Source organism: Panthera tigris, chromosome B2, assembly GCF_018350195.1.
Source record: "Panthera tigris isolate Pti1 chromosome B2, P.tigris_Pti1_mat1.1, whole genome shotgun sequence".
NCBI lineage: Eukaryota > Metazoa > Chordata > Mammalia > Carnivora > Felidae > Panthera > Panthera tigris.
In genome coordinates this window covers 3039990-3052241 of record NC_056664.1, presented here as the reverse complement: position 1 = coordinate 3052241, position 12252 = coordinate 3039990, and the positions used below count along the sequence as shown (strand labels likewise).

Here is a 12252-nt window from a genome sequence, read left to right as displayed (position 1 = left end):
TGGAGAGGGCTAGATCTAATCAAAGATAAAATATTTTCCTTCTATTTATATCCAGAAAAGATAAACTGTGCTGTCACTAATAACCAGAAGGCATATGGTCATGGTTAAGTAAGCACGCATCACTGGCAATCTTGGGGAAATTCCCAGCTATTTGCTTTAAAAGACTGTGAGACATATTTTCCATCTTTATTTTCTGCGTCTCCCCATAAGAATATTTGGGGGGGGTGGTGGCAGACCGTTGTCTTGAGCTTTCCTAAAACATTTTTTAAAGTCTCATTTTTTTTGTTATTAATATAATAACCCCCAAAGAGTCCTTCACCAAAGTATGCACACGAAATAATTCTTAAGGTCTAATTAAATCAGCAGGTCAGAGAGGTAGAGAGGCCCCCAGGAATTCAATTAGTCAAGAACAAACTCAGAAATAGTGACGGGCATTGGAAAAGACAGATGATTGAACCGGGAACTGCTGGGAAACATTCAACACCAAAGTCCTCGAGTCTATACTTAGAGTTCCTCTTTCGGTGCCCAGGAAAATAGATGTTTCTCCTCCTTGATTGGAAAATCTGTGATGTATGGAAACCAATTTGACAATAAATTTCATATTAAAAATAAATAAATAAGAAAAAAAAAGAAAATCTGTGATGGCTGTCTCACACGGGGTGAGGGAGGTGGAGAAAACAACCCACAAGCTTACCTCCCAGAAACCAGCAGGACTTGGGTATAACTCTTTCCCTCGCCCCCAACCCCCAGTCCTTCCCTTTCTTTCTTTTTCTTTCTTTCTTTTTCTTTCTTTCTTTCTTTCTTTCTTTCTTTCTTTCTTTCTTTCTTTTTCTTTCTTCTTCCTTTTTTTCTTTCTTCTTTTTCTTTTCTTTTCATTTTTCTTTTCTTTTCTTTCTTTCTTCCTGTCTTTTTTCTTTCTTTCTTCTTTTTCTTTTCATTTTTCTTTTCTTTTCTTTTCTTTTCTTTCTTTCTTTCTTTCTTTCCTTTCTTTCTCTGTAACACAAGGGGAAAAGTTTATTAAAGTGAAAGAATTCGATATTCAATATTCTGCTTTTGCGCACAAAACGTTCTTCTTCAGGTGGGGCTCGTTCCCTGGGACAGTGTCCTGCAAAACGGATGACCGATTCAAGCGTTATCAAGCTTAAATCAGCCGAAACGCGTGTCCCGGGTGCTGCGCTCGCGGGGAGAACACGACCTTGTGAGAACACGAGGGCAGCGCAGAGGCAGGAGCCCTGGGCGTCGATCGCCACACGAGTGTCCCGTACAAGGGCTGGAGGACACCTTTGCCTTGGAATCTGAAAATCGGACGCATCTGTTACTTGCTCGCGCCCCCGCAAGGGCCCTTCTGTTCCCAGGATTGCGAGCCTGAACCCGGAGCCTGGAAAGGACGCCGCCTGGACACCCTGCTCGAGGGAACCACATGCGCCCCCGAGCCCAGAACCGCCCTGTCTATAATACAGCTCAATTCTGCCCAGGACTCACGAGCTTCCGCCTGGCCTTTCCGCTGCGTGCGCCACCGCGAGGCGCGCAGTGCGGCTCCTTGGACACCGTGTCCTCTGGATTTGCGCGTCTGCGTCTGGGCCGCGGCCTCCCCGACGCCGAGGCGCCTCCTGGACCCGCGCTCACATCCCGCGCGGAGGCCGGAGGCGTGGACGCTCCTGAGCCGGTGGCGGCCGTCCCGGGGTCACCCCTGCAGCTGTGAGGGGGCTGCCCAGCTCCCCACGGCCTCAGCCAGCATCCCCGCAAGTGTCCCTGGGCCCATTGGCCGGCGGCCGGGCAGCCAGTGTGGTGCCCTCTAAGGAGCCCCAGTTAGGTGTCAGCTGTGAGGGTCACGCACGTGGGTCCCCTCCCTGCCCGCTCCTCCCCCCACCCCCTGCATTGGCGCCCCGGTTCCAGCCCCCCTGCCTGCGGAGCTCCAGATCTGGAAGTGACCCCACGTGTCCTCGCAGGTCAGCGGGGGGAGAATGCACCATGGGCAAGCTCCGACTCACCAGCCTCGATTGGTTCTGGATTTACTAGGGGCGCATTCTTTAATCTGTGAGGAAGACGCCTTGCCTCAGCCAGGAAATTGTTGCAAAACTCGGTGTGTGCCTATGCCCCCCACACCAGGCCTCTGTCACACTCACTGCCAAGCACACCTTGGCCCGGTGGCCAGCCGCCCGCCTACCACGCGCTCGCATTAGGAGTTAACATTCCACTAGCTATGAGGGCGGCTAGACGGCGTGAAATTCTGCTGACTGGCTGTGGAGGGGTACGCCGGGGCGAGCGACGCGGGTCCAGCACCCAAGATGTTTACTGAGGGTGTGGGGATCAGGGGTTCAGGGAAGGTAGCCCAAACGTCTGCTGTCGGGAAAGGGCCGAGGATGACCATGCGCGCGACCAACGGCATCAGCCTTTCCAGAGCTCAGGTCCAGGAGGGTGGATCACCCATCGTGGATAACGGGGACATGAGCAGGGGTGGCTGTAAAGTGTGTGTATACCAAGCTGCTGGGAAAAACAAACTTGGTTCTTAAAGATGCCCGTTGTCATTCAGTCGGTCATCACAGCCGTCTAGAAGCAGCACACCAAGTTTCTGAGCCACCGAAAAAAAAAAAAAAAAAAAGAATATCCTTCCCTGTGAACGGGGATGGCAGGGGGTTTTGTCCTGGTCCCCGCCCAGTGCCTCCCTCCATTCACAGGCTCAGCAATCGTAGGAGAGGGAATTCTCCGACGGGAGCAAACTCTGCTCTCACTCACAATCTGTGGTCTGAGACAGATGGGTTTCCAGGAGACCCTAGTTCGCCCAGGATGGACAGCACAGGGGGAGGCCGTCACAGCTGTGCCAAACATCACAGGGTCTTTCCTCGAACTTAGCTGTTGGGATTTCAGGAAAGGCCCACAAAGTATTAGGAGAACGTGGGTGCATCGCGTAGCCCACAATGGATAAGTGGCCTAGAGGACTTTGTAACGTATAATGAAAATCATGTTTAGGCACCGTCTCTGCCTCAAATTATTTACTTGAAAACGCGTTCTCAGATGGGGTGCTAAGACTGCTGAGGCAAGAGGGATTAAGATAAGTTATGTCCGGAAGACTATTTCATTCCACAGACCACTAATTTGGGGGCTTGCTGCAGATATGTGCCACACGAGCAGCTGGGAATATTTAACTGCTCTGCAGTCTACGCATCTTATTTTCTGCGAAGGAGCCCTTGCAACTGAGCATTCTGTTGATGGCAGACACAAACCAACGACAAATATATTTTTACCGCTGTCCACCCGGAAAGACTTCCTTTCATTTGAAAACTTTAACATTCTCTGCGAAGCACAGCGTGTGGGTTTAAGTATCTAGTTAAGTAGCCTAAGGCGTGCTTAGTTAGATCTCCGGATTCCCGGATCTCATCTTCCCAACTGACTTGTGCTTCGTGCCCATCTCGGATACTCCACGGTCAGAAAAGAATTTCATCTTGTAAGCGGACACGCAGGAATGACCCTCAGGAAATAGGACGACCCATCTCCTCTGGCGCTGAGAACGTTCCACCCGGCTTAGCCTCCCGCTCGCGTCCAACACTCTCGTCCTGTCCGCTTTGCACTTTCGCAGACGCTGGGTTGGGAGCTCGGGTTTTGCCCTGCAAGCCTCGGAGCTCGTTTTGTGCTTTCCGGGTGCGGCCCGGACGTGGGGGTGGGGCTGGGGACTGACGACCCCCGCGTGCGCGCGCGTGCAGGGCCCTGGGGCCCCTGACCTCCACGTGTGCGCGCTCCGCCTGCGGGTCGGGGCTGGACCCGCGCTGTCCGGGTCGCCGCGCATCACGTCGTGGCCCAGTGGGAACAGCTGAGATGTCCCCTCTTCTTCCGACAGCCCCCTCCCGATGCGCAGATCACGGCAGCGCGCGCGTTCGCGCCCGCAGATCCCGGACTGGCCGCACCTGTAACCCGCCCCTTCGACGAACCCACTGGACCGAGGGTCGCCCAAGAGCGGGGGCGGCTGGACCGCCCGGTCGCACCGGAGAGAGGCAGCAAAGAAAATTGCCGAGTTGGGAACCTGCAGTATTTCCCAAACTGCCTGGATGCGCTCAAAGCTCCGCGGGCCTGCGTGGCGGTGCGGTGCTTTGCTCCGCGAGTCCCGGGACCAGGCCGCGCGCGGAAGCCACCGTCCTGGTCAACAGCACAGGTGCCAGGGAGCGCCTCCCCGACCGGGGCCGGAGGGGACGGGGTGAGGGCGGCGAGGAGGAGAGAGAGGAGGAGAGAGGGGGGTGGGGACGGGTTAGCCCCGGCTGCCCAGGCCACGTGCCGGGACCCCCCCCTCCCCCCCCCCCCCCCAGTTCTGTATTCGCGGAGCCAGCGGCCGGGAGCACATCCGTGCATCATGCGGCTGAAATGACATCTGTGTGTTTATGTATTTATTTGATTATTTATTTATTTACTTTTTCCTTTACATCCAAGTCGGTTAGCATATAGTGCAACAATGATTTCAGGGGTAGAGTCCAGTGATTCATCCCCTATGTGTAACACCCAGTGCTCATCCCAGCAAGTGCCCTCCTTGATGCCCTTTACCCATTTAGCCCACCCCCCACCCACAATCCCTCCAGTAACCATCTGTTCTCCATATTTAGGAGTCTCTTATGTTTTGTCCCCCCTCCCTGTTTTTATATTATTTTTGCTTCCCTTCCCTTGTGTTCACCTGCTCTGTGTCTTCAAGTCCTCAGATGAGTGAAGTCATGATATATGTCCTTCTCTGACTAACTTCGCTTAGCATAATACCGTCCAGTTCCGTCCACAGAGTTGCAAATGGCCTGGGGTTTTGAGCTTTGATCACACTGTTCCTCATCTCGTAGGGACAGATGAGAATGGTCGCTGGAAGGATCAGAAACACCGCGTCGGGTACTGTGTGTCCCTCGCACTGTCTTGTTTTTGTGTTTCTTGCACTTTTCGCGGTGACTGGAACGGAATAAATGTCCAGAAAAATACTGTATTGCTGACCAAATGCACAGTAGACGACCTTAGGGCTCGGGCCCGGCGTGCCTCCCTGCAGGCTCTGTGGCGCAATGGATAGCGCATTGGACTTCTAGCGCGGACGGTGGAGGAATTCAAAGGTTGCGGGTTCGAGTCCCGCCAGAGTCGGAAGCGTTTTGCCACTCAGTGGCCACTTGGTTTGAACTTTGTGGTGTTGGGTCCCCGCAGCTTCGTCATGAGCAATCCCACTCGTGTCTACAGGGGCTCAGTGACCAAACAGAGCGAAAGGGAATGAACGCTTGTAGCGAAGGTTCAACCTTGGCATAAATGCTGCTATTTCTCTGTCATGAGAAACGGCTTCCAACGTGCTGTTTTCCTGGTCTTGGCTGGAGGGTCGCGGGCGGGGGTTCCACGCTGCTCCTTCCAGAACATTGAAGATGCGGGGGGTTTGCAGCTGCTGACGCACAGCCCGGGTCTGCACTCCCCCTTCCCCCACGGCGCCCCCAAAGCGCTTCTTGGAAGCACGCAAGTTCCAGCTCCGGAAACTTAACCAAAATTCAGTTTGCTTTTAAATGAATGGTGGGTGAGATCAGTAGCAATTATCCCCCCCCCCCCTCCGTTAACTGTGGAAATGGAGATAGAGCCGAAAAATACACCTGCTCTCCATCCTCGAACACTACTTTCTTCATTCTCTCCACTGGCGCTTACTTTTGAGTATCCTTCCAGAAGTTATACTGCATGTGTATGTTATATAAACATGTATTATACAATATATCTATATTATATAAGATTTATATATTTATATATAGTCATATGGATCTCTGCGCCCGTCTTTCGTGTGTAATATCATCTCACATATGTAGTGTTGTTGTGTTCTTTATGTAAGCTATGTAATATTCCATAGCAGGGGGTGTACAATTGTATCCTAAACACCTCACATCTTAAGTCCAGGTTGCAAGGCATCGCACGGCCAGCCCTCCCCTTACTGAAGGCCCCTGGGGGGGTCTTGTGTTTGCCATTAGGGAAACAGGACCACAGACCCACTGAATTCCCAGCAAAGCCTGCATCTGGCATGCTTCCGGGCGCTGAAAAGGGAGAACTGTTTGACCTCTACCTTTGCTTGTTGAGCATGGGCTCATTTATCTTCCAATAAAGCATTTTCTTGAACCACCTCTTGTGGCATGGTGGGTTTTCTGCTCTTCAACTTGCACAACAATTTGGCCATGATGCACATTTCACTGCCGTCAGGTAGGGTAATAATTAACCTCCTACAGAATATTGCCGATTACACACTCCTCATACCATGATATACATCGCATGTCCAGCAGGCCAGGCAATGAAATGAGGTGGTAGTTTCACAGCCTCTGACCCCTATTCATTCCTGCATAGATTTCTCAGTAAATTACCATGTTCTTACTATAGCTGCAAAGCCACTTTTGTCTAATATTAAATCCACACATGGATGATTTCCGAATTCTCCATGCCATTGCATGTCTTATCTGTTAATCCCTGCACCAAAATGCATGCCCTTAATTAAATGAGTTTTGTACTAAGTCTTGATACTTAGTATGCTAAATACCACTGTCTTTTTCTTCTTTAAAAGTCTCCTGACCAGCACAGTCACAGACTCACCTTTTCTCTTTGCCTTCCCTCAAGGATCTCAGTCCTACACTTCCTGCTTCCTGACATCTTTTCTCTAATGGTTATTTCATAGATTTATTTCCTGGTTTTCTAATTTTTGTATAGCCAGAGGACAACTCCCCTAGTGGTTAATCCTTCATGGGTGGAAGTAAAATTTTCATTAAAAAAAAAAAAATAACACACCACAGAGATCACCAATTACTTTCACCATTTCATAGTAGTTTTCTTAGATTTTTAGATTATTTGATTTATGCATGGGGCTGTTTAAGGACCCTCTTAATCAACTGATTGATTTCTTTTTATCTGCATATTCTATTGCCTATATCATTTTTCTTCATAGGAAACCATTTTAATGTATTAACTGTTTACATTGCTATTACATTAAAACATTACATGTTTTCTTACAGAATATGTAATATTTTGTGCATATCCTTTCCATATGACAAAATCGTACTTGGTAAACGTATCATTCCACTTCTGACTTTTTCTTTTGTTATAAATTGGGGTTTTTAAAAAATGTTTATTTATTTTTGGGAGGGAAACAGAATGTGAGTGGGGTAGGGGCAGAGAGAGAGAGGGAGACACAAAATCTGAAGCAGGCTCCAGGCTCTGAGCTGTCAGCATAGAGCCCGATGCGGGTCTTGAACTCACAAACTGTGAGATCATGACCTGAGCTGAAGTCAGACACTTAACCAACTGAGCTACCCAGACACCCCTGACTTTCTTCCATAACAATCATTACTTTCTTTATACATCATTTAAATGCTGAGCAATATCTCATAGGGTGTATCTACCATATTTTACCTTTTTAAAAAATGCTTCTAAGAAGGTGCCATTTTAGTTCCTGAGGCAAACATCCTCATTCGCATCCATTTGAAAGGCATCTGCCATATACCGTCCAGATGTGCTGGTCTGTAAATTACATTTCAAATACATAGTACTAAGTGAAAGAAATACGGTCACTGTTGACGGCCCTGACTTCCCTTCCAGTATATCATATTTGTGTTTGGCTATATAATAATACATTTCATGTAAAATTATAACGAGGTAATTAAATGAAGGTCCAACTGTCAAGAAGCAGGCTTAGAAACTGGCTTGGGTCAGATGGTGCAGCGGTGTAATTGTGTGTGAGGGAAGGAAATATTCAAGGTAGATCCTATCTTACTACATAAATAAATACATTATCAGTAAACTTACAAGGTCGGGGGTTCAAAAAACAATAAAATGAGAACATTTACTAATCACTGGATACATTTCCTCACAGGTCATTGACATGCTCTCCAAGCTTCTCGGTGTCTTTCTTGTAAAATGCCTATTTCATAAACAGCAAATGATTGGATCTTCTCTTTTTTCCAGTCTGACCATTTCTTGATTTCAGAGTGGGATTTTAAACTCACCGAGGATGTTGTAGAAACACCGCTGGCACCTGTTGAACGTGAGACTGGGTTCTATGTGGGTCTCTTGCGACGTGCGGATGTAGTAAGGACTAGAGAAAGCGTTCTCAGTCTCCTGATATTCAGTCATTGATTCATAGACAGAAAGTCAGAGGGCTCCCAGGGGGAGTTTTTCTCACTGTTAGTAAGGCCAAAAATAATACTTCAAGCTAAGGAAGTGTAAGAATTTCTGAAAGTTTGGCACCCTTATGTTTGACAGTTTCATTTATTCTCTCTGTCTTACCTGGGAAAAAAAGGATGATACGGGCAGTGGCGAATCTGAGTAAGCATTAATAACCTACAAAGCTCTTTAGTAACAATTCTGGGTAATTGAGTGTACATCACTAAATAAGTAATACAGATTTTACCAGGTAGGAAATAAGAGTCAAACAACATTTTTTGCTTCTGCTAAAATTGTGACTTTTTGACAAGAGAAAGCTTTGATCCACATGAAAATTGTTTTTTGGTTTTTTTTAAGATTTTATTTTTAAAGTAATCTCCACACCCAACATGGGGCTTGAACTCACGACCCCAAGATCAAGACTTACATGCTCTTCTGACTGAGCCAGCCAGGCTCCCCATATGAGAATTCCTTTTATATACATTTTTATACACATTTCACACAATACACACACACACACACTTTTATATACATTGTTTTTATAAACATTTTTATATCTTTTTTTGGTACAATGGAATAAAATTAATTTTTGAATGTGTAAAGGGGTCTTGAGGCTTGACCCCAGTGTCTTTATCGTTTTGAGGGGATTACAGACTAGGTAGGTCAGATAAGCATCAGAAACATCCTCGGCTTTACCTTTAACATTTTTGTATGAATCCTCATTTAAGAGTGTCGTCGATTTTTCTTTGGAATAGTAGTGAGACTCCAGCTCCAGCTAACGTATGGGTTAATCAGCACGAACAGGACGGATGGTAGGTAAGTGGGATCCTTCCTTATCGTATAACAACTAATTTCTGACATGGAGTTAAATATTCCCCTGTGAGTAGCAACTTATCATAAACACTGAGGACCTCTGTTTTAATCGTGAAGTGTATGTACTATAATTGTCCCCGACTGACTGATAATCACTTTATACACAATTTTTATACCTATCTTTATGTTTGAATATGACTACGTTTTCTATAAGCTGAGAAATAAAAGATCATTGATGTGTATGTATATTTATGTATTTTACTTTATTTTTATGAAATAAAAATACACCCTCATACACAATTAACCCAGGAAGACTGTTCTCTTTTCAGTGTTAGTCTTTTTTTTTTTAATCCTAAATTTGGTAAATAAAAGAATTCTCACAATACTTCTGAGTCCAAGTCTGAAAAATGACAAAGCAAACCTAATTATTTCTATCATTCTTCCTTTTTAAAGTGGAAGAACAAATCTTTCTGTCAGTTGGAGGCCATTCTAGAAAACCTGAAGGAGTTAGGCACAAAAGACATCTTCGTGGTTTTTACTATTCTGAAGTTAGGGCCTACATTTGTGAAAATCAAGTCAAGAGGAATTGTCATGAGAGACAAAACATGAATACAAGTCAGAATTTTGTAAAAATGAAGCATAGTTGTTTTTTTTTTTAACAGATAACATGTAAATCCACAGCAATAATAACAGTGACTATTGGGAACTTAAAAATATCTAGATTGTCTTCAAATTATTTAAAAATATACCAGGAGTACAAAGAGGCAACAGAATATTTTGGCGATTCAGAAAGAACTTCGGTTAACTTGGTACAAATAACTTGATAATTTTGCAGGAAAAAAAAATCAAATTTTGCTCTTTTGCACGTATTTTCATCCCACAATTGTATATTCTTTTCCTACAAATAAATCAATTAAAAATGACTATCTCATATTTTTGATCATTTGTATACTGTTTTTTATTTTTTTAAAAAAAATTTAAATGTTTATTTACTATTGAGAGACAGAGGGACACAGGGTGTGAGCAGGGAGAGAGGGAGACACAGGATCTGAAGCAGGCTCCAGGCTCTGAGCTGTCAGCCCAGAGCCCAACGTGGGGCTCAAACTCACAAACTGTGTGAGTTCATGACCCGAGCTGAAGTCAGTCGCCTGACCACCTGAGCCACCCAGGCGCCCCTGTATACTGCCTTTTAAATGAACCTTACTATATCTCTATATGTATGTATTTAAATATACACACATACAGCATCAGATGTATCTGCGGACATTACCGGGGGTCCACGGAGGGTGGCACCGGGTGCCAATCACCCCTGGTTGAGGATCACTGTTCTAACCCTTTTGCCTCTCATGTCTCGCTGATCTGATGCCACAGAATACATCACATCCAGACTCTTCACGCCACAGCCCACGCCCTGACCATCAGGGAGAAGTGATGGGGAGAAAGTGTGCAGGGGAGGAAAGAGGAAGGTCGGAGAAGAAAAAGAGGCTGAGGCGAGGGCAGTGGGGAGGAGGGACACGCAGGAGAAGGGTGGAGGGGTGGAGGGTGCCCCTGCCCCTGCCCGTCACAGAGCAGTTCAAATACTGGAGGCAGGAACTTAGAACCCTCACCGCATCCATGTTGTAAGACCTACATTTTAATACTGATGTATTACTGAGATGCCACACAGAAGGAGAAAGAAAGAAACAGAAAGGAGGGACGAAGGAAGCACCTGCAGAGGAGAAAGACATGCAAGCCCACCGACTTAAAAAGGGTGAAGTGCGGGCCGCAATAGGGAGAAAGGGGAAGATCCGCTCTTGCTGCCTAAAACGGCGGTTACGTAAAGTTGCAGACTTTGAAACTAAAACGGGAGCGTGTCAGAAGTGGGATTCGAACCCACGCCTCCATGCGGAGACCAGAAGCCCCGAGCGCGGGAAGCGAAGCTTGAGTCTGGCGCCTTAGACCACTCGGCCATCCTGACACCCGCGGAGGGCAGGCCGCTAACCGGCTTGTAAACGCAACAGAGGGAACCGGACTCCGCGCGGCGAGCGCCAGCCCACTGCGCCTGCGCGATGCCGGAGGCGAAAGGCGAGTTTGCCGGAAGCCGGGGGCTGAGGCGCGCGGAGCCGGAGCCGGGACCCGGGGACACCCGGGGGGACCCGGGGGACGCCCCCGCCCCGCCGGGTGGGGGTGAGGAAAGCGCGGGCCGCAGAGCCCTCCTCCCCCGGCTTCCCGCGGGGCTCACGCCCCTCCCCCCACGGTTAAGTTCAGAAGGTAACAGGTGCCGCGAGACCCGGAGAGCAGGGCTTAGCGCCCCCTGCCCCGGCCCACCTGGAAGTGTCCTCCTAAGAGTCAGCGGCGGCTGGATTGTTTTTTCGGTCAAGTCGAAACGATTTAATGTTATTCCCCCAGGCATAGGTTTGTCGCGTTAGTTTTAATGCCTGAAATTCGGTGTCATTTCTGTAACAAAATAGCACGTACACACGACTTCGTAGGAGTTGGCATCGTGGGTACTGCATGAACTTGACGCACGATTTTCCTCATATTTGGTCAAAGTGGCATTTGTCTTCATGAATTGAAAAGCCCAAACATAATGCCTTAAATTAATGATAACGGAAGTATTGACTCGAAGTAGGTGAGTAGTCCGGGGCTGGTGCTGCCGCCTCCTTTGGGTGGGTGGGAATTTGTCCCCCGCCCCCCCCCCCCCCCGGTCTCTCTGCAGGTGCTCGCGAGCCGCTAAATCACGAACCACGAGCACTGTTTCCTCACCCGCCGCTCACTCCTGTCTTGGGATGAGTTGGGGCTCGCGATGCAACGTGAGGGACAAAGCTGGAGGCGGCCCTGCACCCCCCACCCCCACCCCCCGGCCCTAAAGAACCCAGACCCTCCATTTCCGAAACTACGGGGACAGTCCCGCAGGGGACAGCCAGGCTCAATCCCCCTGCGTTGTGTCAGGGTCAAACCCTCCTCCTCTCCATCTTCCCTGCGTTCTCTTGAGGATGCCCTTCAGTCGTTCGAGTTCCTAAAAAAGCCTCGTCCCGGTTTCCCCCACCGGTAGGGGAGGGAGCCCGCGCGTCCGCTCTGCAAGCACCTGAGGAGGAAATAGTGTGTCCGAGGGTCCTTCTGCCCCAAACCGCGAGTCCCCTTCGGCAATAATTGGGTCCAGGAAGAACCTTCACTCTCCCTGTAGCTGTGCGCGTTAACCGGCTCTTTAAAGAATGTCCAGGGTGGCGGTTACACGGTCTGCTTAAGGATGAGATGACCCGGGTCGGTGAGCTACACTTTGGGGGGCCCTGGTAGTTCCTGGAACCTTAGGTCACTTCTCTTCCTGGTAGTTCG

The 12252-nt window shown here is 48.3% G+C and overlaps 2 non-coding genes across 2 annotated transcripts; one reads left to right on the top strand and one right to left on the bottom strand.

The window, feature by feature from the left end:
* Nucleotides 1-5007: 5007 nt before the first annotated feature.
* Nucleotides 5008-5097, top strand: TRNAR-UCU. Its single transcript is given in 2 exon segments — nt 5008-5044; nt 5062-5097. It is a non-coding gene; the product is annotated as a tRNA-Arg (tRNA).
* A 5691-nt stretch (nt 5098-10788) lies between these two features.
* TRNAL-CAA lies at nt 10789-10894 on the bottom strand. Its single transcript has 2 exons — nt 10857-10894; nt 10789-10834 (listed from the first exon to the last, which is right to left on the bottom strand). It is a non-coding gene; the product is annotated as a tRNA-Leu (tRNA).
* Between the last annotated feature and the right edge of the window lie 1358 nt (nt 10895-12252).